At 44.7% G+C, this 15,935-nt stretch overlaps 1 protein-coding gene across 3 annotated transcripts in view; it reads left to right on the plus strand.

The window, feature by feature from the left end:
- The first annotated feature begins 1,020 nt into the window (after positions 1-1,020).
- Positions 1,021-15,935, plus strand: part of LOC143963337 (sideroflexin-1) — a 120,457-nt gene continuing 105,542 nt past the window's right edge. Inside the window, exons 1-2 of one of the 3 annotated variants that reach the window (XM_077472948.1) lie at positions 1,067-1,176; positions 15,530-15,668. The gene's annotated coding sequence lies outside the window, so the exon portion shown is untranslated. Of the gene's footprint in view, positions 1,177-15,529; positions 15,669-15,935 lie in introns of all 3 variants that reach the window. The other 2 variants (XM_077472946.1, XM_077472947.1) reach the window with 2 other exon arrangements.

Raw genomic sequence — 15,935 nt, forward strand, 5'->3', positions numbered from 1 at the left:
AGTCTGTGGATGTGGGGGCAAGTCTGTGGATGTGGGGGCTAGTTTGGAGATGTGGTGGCCAGTCTGTGGATGTGGGGGCCAGTCTGTGTATGTCGGGGGCCAGTCTGTGTATGTGGGGGCCAGTCTGTGGATGTGGGGGCCAGTCTGTGGATGTGGGGGCCAGTCTGGAGATGTGGGGGCCAGTCTGTGGATGTGGGGGCCAGTCTGGAGATGTGGGGGCCAGTCTGGAGATGTGGGGGCCATCTGTGGATGTGGGGGGCAGTCTGGAGATGTGGGGGCCAGTCTGTGTATGTGGAGGCCAGTCTGTGGATGTCAGGGGCCAGTGGTATGTCGGGGGCCAGTCTGTGGAGTATGTGGGGGGGCCAGTCTGTGGAGTATGTGGGGGGGCACCAGATGTAAGGAGGGGCTCCGCTGATGGACACAGATATGAGGAAGGTACCTCTGATGGGGCACCTGATGTAAGGACAGACTCCGCTTGGGACACCTGATGGCATCTGGTGGCAGGCAACGTGGCTAGTGACACGCTCAGGGCTCCCACTGATTCTGCATTATGGTGAGTTGAATGATTTCATTTCATATTACAATGTAATAATAGAAATAATGCGCTTCAATCATCCTGACACCATAACAATCATGGCACAGGGATGATTGAAGCGCTAACACCAGGTATTTGGAGTATCTTTATATGCTGATTGTCAAACTCTGGAAACCACATATTGCTATTGTGGTGTAGGATCGGGGGGGCTGCTGTCCCTCCTTTACACGCCACATTTTTACCTTTTCCTATGCCACACCCATAACAGCATGCCCCGCCACCTAATTATACCACTACTCCGCCTACTGCCAAAAAAGTGTCCCGAGATTTTTTTTTACAATGTTGGCAACTATGAGGTTTGCATACATGCTTGGTCTGCCCACCATTCCTGTACCGAGCGCCCTTCATGACATGGACAAGAAGACACAGAACAGGTTCCCGCCTTTTAACTTTCACTCAGCTCCCCTCCAGCCGCTGACGTCGGTGGGCTCATCTTGCAGACGTTTTGTCCAAGCCCTGCCCCTGTACTTGGGTGACGTCAGCGTCCCATGTGACTCGGAGCCACCGCAGCACAGAGCTGGCACGGAGCGCCGTACATACCGGTTGTATATAGACCGTCTGCTGCTACACACCGCACCACCGTGAGTGTCCCCCCATTTCTTGTTATTTCCCGCCCTGACGCCTCATTCTTACTCCATGACACACACAGGGACAGTGCTATTCTCTGGCAGTGTGCTCGGGGAGCTGCACATGTTCTGTATGGTGTCATGTATGGTGAGGGGGAGATAGCCGCTGCTGTTTAGGATGGGGGGTTTGTATTGTAGTCTTATCTCTATATGGTAATAGGCTGCTGATTGCATGAATGACAGTAGGTGGGCTACAGCTAGCAGTATAAGGCTTGCTAAGAGAACCTGTCACCGTGCAATGGGTGCTCAGGATGCAGCAGCTCTCTTGTAGAGGTGACATGACTTGCTAAAAATGTCACAATCTGGATTCCTGCTATAAAGCCTCCCAATGAGTGGCAGTGATCAGCCATTCTGAATAGGTTTCTGCAATGGTGTGTGCAGAATAATGCTAGAATAAGAAAAGCAGCTGCTCACTAGGAGGTTAGGCCATAGACACGGACCAACAACAATGAAAGAATTGCTTTAACCACTTCCCGTCCGGCTTATTGTAAAATAAGGAGTTTTCTAATCTTGGGTGGGCATCATATGGAGCGTGCCTTGAGGGTGCATAACATCAGTCTGTTACCTGCTGTGTACAGATTGTTGTACTAGGCTGATCCCGGTACCATGCGATCGATGTGACCAATCGCATGTCAGTAGTACACAATGGCTTTCATTCATAGCCATTTATTGTGTATTATTGTCAACCCTTAAATTTTGCACTCGCATTTTGCGAGTGGAAAATGACTGCTGGCGAGCGTGGGCTGCCTAGAGGGGGGGGGGGGGGGAGAGGACCGCTGGTAGGCGATGTTGAATGCGACCCAGCGATCAGGGAAAGAGAGAAAGAAGAGGTGAGTTATTGTGATCTCTGTGAGTGGTTACAGTGATCACATAGTACAGGTGCTAATCACAGCGGACCTGTACCATGTGATGGCCAAATCCAATCACCGCTATCAAAATGACACGTGAATGAATGCCATTCATAAAAAAAGAAATGGTCAAGTCAGATCATCGCTGTAATTAAAAAAAAAAAAAAAAAAAAAAAAAAAAAACCTGATCACCTCTTTAGAGCAGTACAGTGCCACCACTATGGTGACACTGTACTGCTCTGGCCACAATATGTAAAAAAAAAAAAAAAAAAGGACATTCTTCTTCCTTCTTTTTTTTTTTTTTTTTTTTTTTTTTTTTTTTTTCAGGCTGGTACCAGTAAGTGTCCCTGATCACAGGCACTGCAGTCTTATGAAAAACAAACAACAAATGTGAGAAAAACAAATTTCATTTAACTCCTTTTGTTTTTCCAAAAATTGTAACAAAAAACTTGCCATGCTTCTTGCTGAATACCTTGGACTGTCTATTTTCGAAAAGGGAGTAATTTGGGGGGTATCTGTACTGTCCTGACCTCATGAAATGAAAATGAGATAGGCAGTCAAATACATCAGGGTTGATCAAATTTATAATACTGTGTGTGTGTGTGTGTGTGTGTGTGTGTGTGTGTGTGTGTGTGTGTATATTGGTATTTTTATATAGAGCTGTCATTTTACGCAGCGCTTTACATGTACATTCACATTGGTCCCTACCCTCAAGGAGCTTAGAACCTAAAGTCCCTAACTCACATTCTGGGGCCAATTTAACCCCTAACCCCTTCCTACTCGGCTTCCGGGGGGTATACCGGGATGATGCCCGCACCTGCAGGCATCATCCCGGTACCGTTTTTTCCAGCGGGCGATTGGCTATCCAGCCATAATAACCAATGCGGCTAAAAGCCGCTGTGCTGTTATGCCAGAGATGCGGGACGTCCCGCCGCTGTTACCGGTGCTCCCTCTCGATCGGGATCTTTTAGACCCCCGATCCCTCCATAAAGAGTACCTGTCACCACCTATTACTGTCACAAGGGATGTTTACATTCCTTGTGACAGCAATAAAGGTGATCAATTTAAAAAAAAAAAAACAATTTAGTCATTTTAAAATAAATTTAAAAAAAAACCATTTTAAAGCGCCCGCACTTCCTGCGAGCTTGCGAAGCAAAGAAAACGCATACGGAAGTCGCGCCCGCATATGTAAACGGTGTTCAAATCACACATGTGAGGTATCGCTGCGATCGTCAGAACGAGAGCAATAATTCTAGCACTAGACCTCCTCTAACGCTAACCTGGTAACCGTAAATTTTTTTTAAAGTGTCGCCTATTGAGATTTTTAGGTACTGTACTTTGTCGTCAATCCACGAGTGCGTGCAGTTATAAAGTGTGACATGTTTGGTATCTATTTACTTGGCGTAACGTTATCTTTCACATTATGCAAAAAAATTGGGCTAATTTTACTGTTTCGTTTTTTTTTAATTCATGAAAGTGTCCCTTTTCCCAAAAAGTTGCGTTTAAAACACCGCTGTGCAAATACCGTGTGACATAAAATCGCCGTTTTATTCTCTAGAGTCTCTGCTAAAAAAAAAAAATGTGTTTTATATATATATATATATATATATATATATATATATATATATATATATATATATATATATATATATATTCATGTTTGGGGGTTCCAAGTAATTTTCTAGCAAAAAATATGGATTTTAACTTGTAAACACCAAATTCCAAAAATAGGCTTAGTCATGAAAGGGTTAAACAAGCCAATTAAGCTATCCGCATGTCTTTGGAGTGCGGGAGGAAACTGGAGTACCCGGTGGAAACCCACGCAGGCACAGGGAGAACATGCAAAATCCAGGCAGGTAGTGTCGTGGTTGGGATTCGAACCAGCGACCCTTGGCTACCCACTACACCATTGTGATATATATTAGAGCTGCACGATTAATCATTAACAGCCCGTTCACACCTGAACGTTTTGTAGCCCTACGCCTGAAGCTACAAAACGCTGGAGGGGAAAAATCCATTATTCTCAATGGAGATGGTTCACATCTCCACTCCATGTCGCCTGAAGCCCTACGCCTGAAGCTCAAACAAGTTCCGGACCCTTTTTTGTCGCGCGAATTGGGCTGATTTGGGCGTTTTCATTCCCATAGAAACTAATGGAAACGCTCGATTCGAGCGTTTAGCGCGACAACGAGCGTTTCGACGCTGTATCTGCTCAAGAAAAAATAAGCAGATGAAAAATATTTTTCCTATTGGCTGAAAAAAAAACGCCGAAGTTAAAAAACGCTCGTTGTCGCACGTTGTAGTGTGACAAAACGCTCGTTGTCGCGCGTTGTAGTGTGACAAAACGCTCGTTGTCGCACGACAAAACGCCGGTAAAAACGTTCAAACACGCTACGCTCAGGTGTGAATGCAGCCTTAGGAATCGTTCTCGCGATCTTGACTAAAGTATTTCACAATTCTTTCTCTATGCAAACAATTCTCTGCTCTTCTGAAGCCACAGCAGTGAAAAGAAAGCAAGAGAAAAACTGGGCAGTCTGCCAAGACTCACAGTGTTCATTAGCAGTTTGACCCAAGTATAAACATTGTAACAATTTGTCAATGGAATAGACTTTGTGTGTAAGTGAAAAAACGTTAACCACTTACAGACCGGACCATTTTGCTGGTCAAAGACCAGACCACTTTTTGCGATTCGGCACTGGGTCGTTTTAACTGACAATTGCGCGGTCATGCGACGTGGCTCCCAAACAAAATTGACGTCCTTTTTTTCCCCACAAATAGAGCTTTCTTTTGGTGGTATTTGATCACCTCTGTGGTTTTTATTTTTTGCGCTATAAACAAAAATAGAGCGCATTATTTTTTTACTTTTTGTTATAATAAATATCCCCCAAAAATATATAAAAAAAAATATATATATTTTTTCCCTCAGTTTAGGCCGATACGTATTCTTCTACATATTTTACTTATCTACAATAAGCGATTATTGATTGGTTTGTGCAAAAGTTATAGCGTTTACAAAATAGGGGATAGTTTTATGGCATTTTTATAAAAAAATTTTTTTACTAGTAATGGCGGCGATCAGCAATTTTTTTTTTTTTTTTTTTTTTTTATTGTGACTGCGACATTATGGTGGACACATCAGACATTTTTGACACATTTTTGGGACCATTGTCATTTATACAGTAATCACTGCTATATAAATGCACTGATTCCTGTGTAAATGGCAGTGAAGGGGTTAACCAGTGGGTGGCAGTGTAGGGGTTAAGTGTTCCTAGGGGTGTGTTACTAACTGTGGGGGGCTGGACTTTCATTTAGTGAACACTGATCTCTGCTCCAATCACATGGAGCAGAGATCAGCGTCACTAGTTGCTATGCAGAATGGAGAAATGCTGTTTATAACAGCATTTCTTCATTCGCCACCCCGTGAGACGATCGTGGGTATGCCCGCGGCGATTGAGTCCGCGGGACCCGCGACCGGACTCATGGGGGTCCCGACCAGCACGGGAGCGCGCCGACGCGCTCCCAATGGCAGGTCGACAAATTTAAAGGGACGTACAGGTACGCCCATTTGCCTGCCTGTGCCATTCTTCCGACGTACAACGGCGTGCGCTGGTCGGGAACTGGTTAAACGTTAAACCTTTCTCTTATATTCACCGACCGACACAGTTCCTCTCTGTAACAAAATGGGTTTGTTAGCCTGCCACTAGGAGAAACTAGGCAAAATTGTAACACAATACACCGAATTGTCAGTACTGCCCAGGAGGCGGGCCCTGTGCTAACAACCCTCCCTGCTGCCCCAGCAGCTTCAGTTTTATTTTGCCTAGTGAAGGAGAATGACCGAGGAACCCTGCGGGCCCTTCGGTCCATTTTTTTTTTTGATGCATGACTTATGCTTTTGTGCAAGATGAATGATCCTGAGATCTTCTATCAGCTGCCGACGGGGTGATGGGCTGGTTAAGTTATCCTAGTAGTCCCCCCCCCCCAGTCCGACCATCGAGCGTGTGCATGTTGCAGCTATGGCCTGGCAGGCCACGACATAACTCAGCTCCAGAGGTGATCGGTGAGCTTCAATGCTCCGGGGTATACATATGACTGGGCCACTGATGTCTGGATCACAGTATACCGAGGCCAGCAGCCACCCTGTGACTGCGCAGGAGTGGGTCTGTGATGGAATGTCTCCCAGCTCTTCAGGGCTGGTAAGTACGGCTCTCCCTGCTTCGGTGGGGCGAGCAGCTGGGCATTCCCTGGGAGGTCGATTCGGGGGCCACCTCATCTCCTTCTCTTCTCACCAACGTCCCTCCCATCTTCCCTCCCCCCGCCCCGGGGGGAGGTGGCGTGCGGCTGTATATGTGCGGTGTGTGTACAGGGGATCGCTGGGTCTCTCACCTGTATGGGGTCTGTGCGGTTAGCGATGGTCCTGGTTCCCGTGGGGGTTCCCAAAAAGGTGCCTGTGGAGATATTTTGCTGTGTTTGAAGCAGCACTGTCCGCCAGCCATTTTCGGATGGGCGCAGAGCAGGTTCCCCTTGGGAGCTTCAGCGGGCATTTTCTGTAGGTTTTCCCTATTAAGATCATTGGCGGCCATTTTCTTGAAGCCTGATCGCTTTTTTTCACCGCAGCTCTCTAGTGACAGCATGCCATGTGCTATTACATGCTGCTTCCTGTGTTTCCTGTGTATACAGGATGCTGGGCAGCCATTCCCTGAACACTGATGCAAGCTCTACAGATCGTTTCACAGCTCTTCTCTGCTGCTGCTGCCGACACAGCTTCTTTCCTCTGCACTCGGGTAACCTCCTGGGGACTACAGGCACGGCTAGTAACCGACACAGAATGCCTCAGGGTGGTGAGTCTGGCGCTAGGAGCCCCCCAGCCAGCGGCAGCAGGAGGGTGGGACCTTCACTGTCCTAAGTACCCTTTCAGGTGGCAGACAGGGTAGGGTCAGCATGGCTTCAGAAACTGGTGTTTCTTCCCCCGAAATCCAGGCTATTGCAACCGGGTCTCCTGCGGATGGCGCTGTGCCCATGGACACCCTGAAGGCAGTCTTTAAAGTGGAAGTAAACCCATTGATTTAAACAGTTAAAAAAAAAAAAGCATGCCGGGAATACTAACTGCACATTGGCTGTGCTCTCAGCCAAACTATCAAACCATCCAATGGCTGGTGCCATAACGAATAGAGGTCGACCGATATGGGTTTTTCTCTGGCTGATGCTGATATTTAGAAATCATGGCGGCCGATGGCCGATATATGATGGCAATATGTGGCCGATTATTATTATTATTATTATTATTTTTTTCCCCTTCATCTCATAAAACAGACACCTTTCTCTCTGGGACGTTTTTAAGGCGCTTTTGGGCTAAAATTAGTGCCTGCAAAATGGCTCCCCTGCAGTCTGTGTGAAGGACAGAGTGCTTTCACACTGAGGCGATGTGCTGGCAGGATGTTAAAAAAAAAATCACATTGCATGCCGAAGCGTATGCGATTTGGCAGCGGTGCTTCATGGGCACATTTATCCTCTTCTTCGGCCGCTAGCTGGGTTATATGCGCCCCACTAGCAGCCGAATAGCACCGCTAAAATTATGGTAAAGCGCTGCTAAAACTAGCAGAATTTTACCATCAATGCCTGTCCGCTCCAGTGTGAAAGCAGCCTATAAAATAAAAACGGGTAGTCAAAACTTTCGGACGAAAAAAAAATGGGCTAACTTTACTGTTTAGGTTTTTTTTTATTATTATTTATTTTTTAAATCATTTAGTCTATTTTTTTCTCCCCAAAAATTTGCATTTGAAAGACCTGCGCAAATGCTGTGTGACAAAAAATATTGCAATAACCGCTATTTTATTCCCTAGGATCTCTGCTAAATATATATATATATATATATATATATATATATATATATATATATATATATATATATATATATATATATATATATATATATATATATATATATATATATAAAATATATCTCATTTTTTGGGGGTCTAAGTGATTTTCTGGCAGAAAATGCAGGACTTTTACTTGTAAGCAACAAGTGTCAGAAAAGATTTAGAGCCGGTTCACACATGGGCGTCACGACTTCCAGGATGACTTTGTGAGGCAACTTGTAGACGACTTGAACACGACTTAGACACGACCTGGGGGGGACTTGCAACAAGACTTTAAGTCGCCCCAGGCCAGGCGACTTTTGCCGTGGCCAATCAGAAAATGAGCTCTGAAGGGAGAACTTTATGAAAAAAAATTGGCGTGGGTTCCCCGTCCGAGAGCATACCAGGCCCTTAGGTCTGGTATGGATTCTAAGGGGAACCCTCTACGCCGAAAAAAACGGCATGGGGTTCCCCCCCCCAGATCCATACCAGACCCTTATCCGAGCACGCTAGCCGGCCAGGAAAGGGGGTGGGGATGATTTGTGATTTGAGGCTAGGACAGAGGTTCACCTTCCAGCAGGACAATGACCAAAAACACAGTGCTAATGCAACATTTGAGTGCTTTAAGGGGAAACATGTAAATGTGTTGGAATGGCCTAGTCAAAGCCCAGACCTCAAGCCAATAGAATATCTGTGCTCAGACTTAGATTGCTGTTCACAAGCGCAACCCATCCAACTTGAAGGAGCTGGAACAGTTTTGCAAGGAGGAATAGGCAAAAATCTCAGTGGTAAGATGTGGCAAACTCATAGAGACTTATCCAGAGCGACTTGGCCGCAAAAGGTGGCTCTACAAAGTATTGACTTTAGGGGGGTGAATAGTTATGCACATTGACTCTTTTTGTTATTTTGTCCTATTTGTTGTTTGCGTCACAATTTAAAAAAAATAAAATAAAAATCTTCAAAGTTGTGGGCATGTTCTGTAAATTTAAATGATGCAAATTCTCAAACAATCCATGTTAATTCCAGATTGTGAGGCAACGAAAAATGCCAACGGGGTGAATACTTTTGCAAGGCACTGTATTTTATTACATTTTGCAAACAGGTAATTTTTCTCCTTCATTTATGGGCACCGATGGGCTGCATTTATGGGCACTGATAAGGCGGCAGGGATGGGGTGGCACTGTTGGGGCGGCACTGATGGGCATTGATAGGAGGCACTGAAGGGCACTGATGTGTGGTAGTGATGGGCACTGGTAGGAGGCACTGCTAGGTGGCACTAATGAGGCACTGATTGGCACCACTGGTCATTAATAGGTGACACTCGTGGGCATTGATAGGTGGCACTGATTCGTGGCACTGGCAGGTGGTACCAGTGGGCACATATAAGGCAGCGTTGTTCTCTCCCTGCTCGGGACCGATGTCCCTTCAACAGAGGCTGGTGATCGCCTTTTCTTTTTTTTTTCTCTTCTCGCACTGTCAGCTGATCACGTGCTAAGGTGTCGGGTTCGACCCCCTTAATCCCAAGTCTCATTGACTCGGGTGATCACATTGCACACCGGACGTGCCCTTCAGGTGGGCGTGGCCAGCTTGCAAAGGGGAAGACATCTATTGACGCCCTCCCAGCAAAGCAGATCTGCACTGTAGCCATCATTCGGCTGTAGCTGCTCACTTTTAATATTAGTGCCCTTGCCTGTCCAGGAAGCCATAGGTGTCCTCACCGGAATCCATCTTTCAATCGGCTATCAGGTGCTGGCACCGACATCATGACTAAGGGGAAACTGCGAGTGAAGCCTTGCGGCTTCACAGCCAGTTTCCTACTACGCATGCATGAAGCGTGGTGTGCTTAGTAAATAGGATGGTTGGGGGTGGGGGGGCACGCAAACTGAGCCGGAAGTTGAAGGGGGTACCTGCTCCCTCCCAAAAGGTGTCAAATGTGGCAGGGGAGGAGGCAGACAAGCAGAGCTTCCCCTTTTTGGTGGAGCTCCGCTTTAAGTTAAGACCAGATTGTTTTGACATTGTCTTAATTTTTTTAAGATTTCATGTCATTTCCATTGTATTAGGGAAAAAAAAACGCCCAGCTGGAAAAGGTAATGGTGCACCACAGGGTGAGTTCAGAATAAAGTTGTAGCTATGTCATTCAGCACATGGTAACCGTCGATTCAGGTAGAAATCTGTTGAACCTTATTGAATTTGAAGTGGTTCTAAAGCCAAAACATTTCTTGCCCTAACGCATTCCCTGCTGTCCTTCCCCACCTCCCTAAATACTTTTACTGAAGTCCTCAATGAATCCAGCGCTGTACATTGCTGGATCTCTTCTCTTCTCTCCTCTCTTCCTCTTCACACAGGGACTCGGGTAGCTGCTGCTGCTTTCAATCAAAAGTCGTGAGGAGGAAGCAGTACTGGGGCCAAGCCACGTAGTGTGTCTAGGGATAGTGGCTTCATAGACACACACAGCTTTAGAGTGAGCACACACGTGTGCCCCCATAGCAAGCGGCTTGCTCTGGGGGCACACAGAGGAGAGACGCATCCAAGATCATTGGCGGAGGATCCCAGAGGAGGAGGATGATCAAGAAAACTGAGGAGTTGATTTAACCACTTAAGCCCTGGACCATTTTGCTGCCTTAAGACCAGAGCACTTGTTGCGATTCGGCACTGCAACGCTTTAACTGACAATTGCGTGGTTGTGCGATGTGGCTCCCAAACAAAATCAACGTCCTTTTTTTCCCCACAAATAGAGCTTTCTTTTGGTGGTATTTTGATCACCTCTGCGAGTTTTATTTTTTGCACTATAAACCAAAAAAGCAACAATTTTGAAAAAAAAATGCATTTTTTACATTTTTGATATAATATCCCCAAAAAATCTATTAAAAAAAACATTTTTTTTTTCCTCAGTTTAGGCCGATGCGTATTCTTCTACATATTTTTGGTAAAAAAAAAATCGCAATAAGCGATTTATTGATTGGTTGACACAAAAGTTATAACGTTTACAAAATAGGGGATAGTTTTATGGCATTTTTATAATTATTATTTTTTTTTTTTTACTAGTAATGGTGGCGATCAGCGGTTTATTTTTATTTTTTTAATAATTTTTTTTTTTATTGTGACTGTGACATTACCGCGGACACATCGGAAATTTTTGACACATTTTTGGGACCATTGTCATTTATACAGCAATCAGTGCTATACAAATGCACTGATTCCTGGGTAAATGACACTGGCAGTGAAGGGGTTAACCAATAGGCGTCATTGTAGGGTTTAAGTGCTTTCTAACTGGGGGGCGTGAATGTGATTTACAGATCACTGATCTCTGCTCCAATTACAGGGAGCAGAGATCAGTGTCACTTGTTGCTGGGCACAACAGGGAGATGCTGTTTACATCAGCATCTCCGCATTCTCCCTCCCTGTGAGACGATCGCGGGTATCCCTAGGGCGATCGAGTCCGCGCGACTCGTGGTTGGACTCACGGGGGTCCCGAACAGCATGCATGCATGCTGGCGCGCATACGATGGCACTGCAACAATTTTAAATGGACGTACCTGTACGCCAATTTGCCTATCCGTGCCATTCTGCCGCCATACGTCGCTGTGCGCCGGTCGGGAATCGGTTACTAAAACTGGAGAGTACAAAAGCTGTGCGTGGTAGCTAATCGGTTTCAGACTTCAGCTTGCTTAATAAGCTTTGATGAATAAAAATATAAAAAATGGAAGCTGGCTTAAATTGCCTTACATCAAGGCATCTAAGCTTTTTTATTTTATTTTTTTCTGATGACTGTTTATCATATTACTGACATGCTTTTCAGAACATTTTCTAGAGGCAGCAATTGATGTATCTCTCAATAAGAATTCTTCATTTCCCAACAGGTAGTTTGTCTCACCATTTCTCCAGCTGTCTTAGGTTTCAAGAGTGCCATCTCCAGACTGCATGTTTCAGTTCTTTCTGTAGATGCGGTAGAATTCAGATGAGGGCTAATCGGAGACAACTACAGAATAGTCCAACTTTTTGTTCTAAGCATTCTTGAGTCCCTTTAGCTTTGTGTTTGGGGGGTCATTATCCTGATGTAGGAGTGGGGACCCATGATCTGCGACTGACAGAGCTTTTTGGACACCGGGCAGTATGTTTCGCCCCAGAATTCCTTAATTGTCTCAGTTTTCAGTGTGCTTTGCACAGGTTCCAGACAGCCCATACCAGGAGCAGCATCTTATCTGTCCAAGGGACATTTTTCTGGAAGCAATGTGGGCTATCAATATGCATTCAGAAAATTCCAGTCTGCTTTTTTTGTATTTAAAAATAACAAACACAATCTTTACAAACGCTTTAAAGTATTGGAATTGATTTGCTAAATGTAAATAGGCCATTCATTTAGCAAAACAATATTTTATTTGTGAATAAGGTAAAGCCCTGCTGATTTTTCCATTGTTCAATTATGTGCAAGTAAAAGTGCTAAAAAAATATAATATATAATTTTTATATAAAGTGAATTTTGACCCTCTTCACTAAGCAAAGTGAACAGCCCATTTTCTTTTAGCAAGTCAACCCCATGGTTTCAGTAAGGATATAAGAAATTTTCCCATGTCTATATGTGATTGTATCGTCCCTTTTTTAAAGAATTTTTTTTTTTAATTTAAAATAAAAAAAGAGGGTATACTTACCTGCTCTGTGCATTGGCCTGCTCATCGGGAAATCTCTCAGCTGAGCAGGTGGGGAACGAATCCACATTTGCCTGTTTTTAGCGGCTAGGATCTGATGTCGACGAGTATCAACGGACACTTGTCCGTTGACTCCTGCAGCTCCATAGTGGAGACTGTAGGACCCTAATCAGGTCCACCTGTGAAAGGGCCCTAAAACTTTGAAAATTTAAAGTTGGAAGCTAATTGGTTGCCTTGCACAGCTGCCTTACATTATTTCTGCTCCAGTTTAGATAAATTCCACTGAATGTATTTACTGATTTCTCCACTTGTCTAGGACACGAATATGCCCTGTAGTAGATTTGCATTAGAATTCGGGTTATCTCCCAATTCTTGGTAAAAGGTTGTGCTTATATAAGAACTTTTAAGCTGTAGTGTAGAATTTGTCAGGGTTTATCTACAGAGCAGTTTGTGTATGTTTGCTGAAAAAAAAAAAAAAAAAAAAAAAATTGTACAAGGCCTCCACTGCTTTCCCTGCTGCTTCTGTGAAATGAATGAAGCAGCTTATTAAAATCTAAATGCGTAGACTTAAAAGCCAGTGGCACCTAAATGTTGCATCTTAAATGCGCATGGTGCCTTTCATTTTGAATGATACCCCAAAAATCCTGTATTGCAAAAAAAAAAGAAAAAAAAAGCAGTACAGGGATTTCTATCGCCTGACACCCAGGACATGTGGTTCGGGCACCTGTCGGGTATTATTTTATAACATTAAAGCAGGCCCTACATGGTCAAAATGTTGACCAAATTTTCTTTTCAAAATCAGAAAGTTCATTTTTATTTTTTATTTTTTTTTGTGATCCGATGCCACCATTGCTTTTCAAAATTCAGCCGATCAAGCCTTCAATTTCACCTCCTGTTGCTACAGAAAATAATTTACGTGGCCGGGAATCTTCTTTTCTCTCCGTAAATTTTCTTTTCTTGCACATGTGCATTTTTTTTTTTTTTTTTCTTATTACATTTCTCGCACGATTCTCCCATCATTAATTAGAAAATCGTTTGTTTTTCAAAAAATTCCCAACGTGTCTGATTCCTCAAAACTGATTTCCGCACAAATATCGGCCATTGCTGCAGCTCACTAATGGTGCGAAAATCGTATGAAAATTCTTAGATCTGATTTTCGAAAGAAAATTCTGGCGAAGTTTGAACCGTGTATGGCCGGCATTAGTCCTGCTGCAAGCAATAGGGTTTACTTGTTGGATGGAAGCATTCGGGTGGCTACACTGCTGCCTGAATGTTTCCACACACCCCTAGTCTGTGAAAGTGACCCCCCCCCCCCCCCCCGAGCATTGTATCTTGGGCTCCGCTTGGCCATCTGCGAGACCGGGACCGGCATAGCAAGTGCCACCAGGTAGAGGGGTGGGAGGAGAGTGGACACACATCCACTCTCCTCCCCTCCTTGCTCCTGACCCAGGCGCGACATGTATGTTGTCACTTCCGGGGTCCCTGTTGACAGTTTCCCCGGCCAAAAGAATGTAATGTAATGTGAATTGCATTCACTGGAGCACAGAGGAAACATGCAGGGTCTATTAGACGCTAGATTTCTCACCAAAAATCATCACGAGGGAGTTTTTGTGAGGGGGGGGGGAGTTATAGCGGAGTTCCACCCAAAAATGGAATTTCTGCTTTAAGGGAAGGAAACCCCCCGACATGCCACGTTTGGCATGTTAATCTTTTTTGGGGGGGCGGCAACCCCCTCCCCTCCCCTCCCTCCCTCCTCCTCCCAGTTCCCACTTCCTCCTTGGGCAGTAAGTTCATCTCTTCCCCCTCCCTCTCGGCAATCATCATCACAGGTCCCAGATGATTGCCCGGCCAGTTGCAGCATGGCTCACACATGGGCAGGAACAATGCTGGCGCCGCAGGGAGGAGGGGGAGATGAGCGGGGCTTCTCCCGCATCACTTGACCCTGGGACAGGTAAGTATCTAATTTTTAAAAGTCAGCAGCTGTAGTATATGTAGTTGCTGACTTTTTATTTATTTTAGTCGGAGCTCTGCTTTTAAAGTGGAGGTCCACCCTAAAGTGGACCTTCCGCTCATTGTAATCCTCCCCCCTTCCGGCGCCACAATTGGCACCTTTCAGGGGGGAGGGGGGTGCAGGTACCTGTACAGTACAGGTATCTGCACCCACTTCCGGGATAGCACCCGATAGATGATCGAGAGATCGGCTTCGGGTGCCGACATCGCGGGCGCGCTGGACAGGTAAGTGTCACCATTTTAAAAGTCAGCAGCTGCAGTATTTGTAGCTGCTGGCTTTAAAAAAAAAAAAAAAAAAAACGCGGACTCCCGCTTTAAGTAAGATATATATATATAATATATTGTAAAAAGTTAGTTACACCCAAGCACATAAAATCCCCCCCCCCCCCCAATAAAAAATAAATACATTTTGAGGCCCTCCCTCACATACGCACGTACAAGCATGCATTGGGGTTTCTATGCATGAAAACAATGATTGCAATACACATCACTGTGCACACCGAAATTAGAGTAATACTTCTCGCACAAGACCTCCTCCGTCATAATAAACTAAAGACCTATATAGGGCTTTTAAAGCATTGCCTATAAAAAATATAGTGTATCGAATTTTGTCACACTTTCACTGGCACAAGGAAATTTAGGTTTTGGCGCGTTGGGTATCTATGTATCTATATTTTACCAAAGAATTGCGTAATTTATTGCATTTTTATGCCCCCTAAAATTTTACTTTAGTGCGTTTTTACTGAAATTTGTTTGAGGTAATATTGTGTGACACAAAAAACACTGTTTTATTCTCTAGGGTGTTTGCTTTCAGAAAATCTATAATATTTTGGGGGGTTTATGCAGGGTGGATCATGATTTAATTCACTAGTAAAAAGGCTTGATATAAATCAACTCAATTTTTAAATCGTAATTTTAAAGAGCAACTGTCATCTCTGTCCCGCAGCGGCTTCTCCTCTGACCCGCTGTTGACTGGTGATACGGCAGTGACACAACAAGGCGAGGAATGTGGCGGCAGCAGTTGCGTGGATTCCCGCTAACAAGCACTGCCATGATGGATCTGAAATGATAGGTGCTCTTTAAAAGTAAGGATTTATTCTTGCTGGTAGTTAGAATCTTATCTCTAAGATGGCATTCTCCCCTGAAAGATCTGAGGTGGCTGGTCAGAGTGAACCATCAGAGATATCAGGTGTTGCAACGGTTTCCAACACTGCAGCCTCTATCTACGTTACTGAAGACATTTTTTCCTCAACCATATTAGGTTTGGAGCAGAGGTTAGCGGCTTTAATCACATCCCAGAGTGGCACTAAGTGCGATGGGTCCCCTTCCGTTACCCAGGACCCTCACACTGA

This window comes from Lithobates pipiens, unplaced genomic scaffold (genome assembly GCF_037356315.1).
Source record: "Lithobates pipiens isolate NorthernLeopardFrog02 unplaced genomic scaffold, aLitPip1_a1.2 Scaffold_8, whole genome shotgun sequence".
NCBI lineage: Eukaryota > Metazoa > Chordata > Amphibia > Anura > Ranidae > Lithobates > Lithobates pipiens.